The sequence below is a fragment of the Octopus bimaculoides genome, chromosome 18 (genome assembly GCF_001194135.2).
Source record: "Octopus bimaculoides isolate UCB-OBI-ISO-001 chromosome 18, ASM119413v2, whole genome shotgun sequence".
NCBI lineage: Eukaryota > Metazoa > Mollusca > Cephalopoda > Octopoda > Octopodidae > Octopus > Octopus bimaculoides.
This window is the reverse complement of record NC_068998.1, coordinates 30,514,856-30,517,636: the sequence shown is the minus strand read 5'-3', so window position 1 is coordinate 30,517,636 and position 2,781 is coordinate 30,514,856.

Below are 2,781 nucleotides of genomic sequence, written 5' to 3'. Positions count from 1 at the left end.
GGAGATGGGCGTTAACTCGTCTCATTCCATTTATCTCTGAGCTTGTGAGATCTCTATGACGAGGCCCTCATAAATTTGGATGGGGAAGATCCTTCCTCAAAGGGCCCACATCATTTTGGAACTCGGTTTTTAAATTTAGGTAATTTACACTGTCTATCCGAAAAATTTTTATTTTTTCCGTTGTGTCTTTTGGGTATTGGATGGCTATGAGGATGTCTTTTTTTTTTTTTTTTAAAGTATAGTGTTGGCGGCATTAATTGCCATTAGGTTTTATCGGGGTGGGATTTGGTTTTAGTGCTGTTAATTGTTTCTTTCTTGGTGTGCTGGGGATTGTGCGGGTGGGACGAGGATTCTTCCTTTTTCCTGTTACTACAGTCCAATTTGTGTTGTCTTCCACGGTTTTTCCTCCACTTGGGAGGTTCTTGGTGTTGGTGCTTCTGGTGTTGTTGGTGTTATAGGTGTTGTTGGTGGATCTGGTGTTGTTGGTGTTGTTGGTTTCACAGGTGCTGTTGTTGTCATTGGTTTGGGTGCAGTGTTTTTAGGTTTCGGTGCCTTTACGGGAGGTAGGGGTATCACTGTTATCGCAAGGGGAGGAGCACACTCGGACCTAATATGTCCTTTTTGTCTACATTTATAACAACGTGGCTTCCTTCTCTCGACGTTTCCACGCAGTTTATTGTTTCCCACGTAGATGGTGTCGACAATATTTTCTAGGTCGGCAGGGGATGCTTGAATTACCATTTCTAGCCCCTTTCCCTGTTAATTTTGCTGCTTCAGTTCTGTGGCTTGGAGGACAGTGATTTCCTCGTCCAAGCCTATCGTTATTGCTGCCACAAGCCAGGCAGTGTTCACCTCAGGTGAAATCTCTTCCATCCTTATCTTGGAAGTACGTCTTCCCAGATAAGTGGGCAGGATTTTTCCTCCGTGTTGAACCTCACTGCTATCGTGACGAACCTCTTTCCTCTCGTGAGGAACGCCACGTACCGCCACAGGTATTTTTCACAGCCTCTTTGGTCGCCGTGTCTAGTCTCCTATTATTTTAAAACAACTATTTTGTATATGACTGTACTTCATCCTGCTTTTTTTTAAAATATTTCTCTAGGAGGAGATATTATTAATTCGTGACCCTGCCTTTTCATCATTTGCTTGTGTTTCTCCATCTCTGTTTTGTCAATTTTTAGGAATCTCCTAGCCACTCCAGCAGCCGCAGCGAAGTTTGGTTTTTCTAGTTATTCAGAAGTTCGCATGTTCAGTATTTTGTCTTTTTTATTTTCCGTCTCCTTGGTAGGAGACGGTCTATGATTAATTCTTTATATTTTGTATCTTTTCATTTGTCTTGCTCGCTTGCGTTCTGGTATTTGCTGAATTTTCTTGAGAACAATCTGTTCTTGGTGGTCAGACCGTAGGTGGTCTTCTAGCAAAAGGGATGTCCACTTAGTGGTCATCCCTCTTATATGTATGTAATATAATTTTTCTGAATCGTCAGATTTTTCAATTTGCTAGGCCACTGGTTTTGATATTAATCAAATTAATATTCAATTGTTCACCCTTATTATTTAAATTTATATATATATATATATTTTAAAATTTAAGGATTGGAGAAAACGCATGTTATAATTGCATACTTTATTCCTACATATGTTTCAAAGGATTACAACCTGTGTGATCCATAGGGATCTTTGATATTAAAATTGTAACCTTCTCATCAGGGAAAGCATGGGAATCATCTTAAACGTAAGACATTATGACCGATTATGAAAACAATAGATGAGAAGGTTACAATTTTAATATCAAAGATCCCTATGGATCACACAGGTTGTAATCCTTTGAAACATATGTAGGAATAAAGTATGCAATTATAACATGCGTTTTCTCCAATCCTTAAATTTTTAAATATACTCAAATACCCAAAATTTCAAGGAGTTCCTGCCTTAAAAACAGGAGCTAACCACAGTTATTTTGTGTTCTTTGCTACATTGGTTTCTATTAACCCATTTATTCTATCAGAAGAATTTTTATTCATTAAGATAGAAGAAATACACATAATTATATATATATGTGTGTGTGTGTGTGTGTGTGTGTGTGTGTGTGTGTGTGTGTGTGTGTGTGTGTTGTTATATTTGGGGATGGTCATGTTGCCAGTTTAGCCCATAAAAACACGCACTATATATTTGGTGTTAATTTGTTTCAGCTTTATTTTACATTACATTAATCGTATGGAACACTAGCACACACCCCCAACACAAACAACATATGACAGAATAAAATCCCCATAAACTGATAACAATAAGAACAAAGATAAACAAATGAAATTAAATAACTATATACGTTAACAAAACAAAATTAAATACAAACAAAAAAAGAATAGAAAAAATAAAAACAAGTAGGTATAAACACATGAACAAATAAATAAAAACAAATTAAACGAATGTGTATAAATAGGGGATACAGATAATACAGGCACTCCCCATACACACACACGCACTTACTAAACATAGACACACATAGGGAGATACGCATGCGCAAATAAAGACACATACAGTAGGAATACAAAATACAAAATAGCTGATCGTTAGTAAGGAAAGACACACAAATAGGAAAGAAGAAAGCAAAGGACCACTGATGAGGTCACAGAAGCGTGACGAAAAAACTCTGGCCAAATTAATGTAAAATAAAGCTTAGGCAATTCAACACCAAATATATAGTGCGTGTGTTTTTAATGGTTAAACTGGCAACATGACCATCCCCAAATACAACAATACAACAATATATATATATATA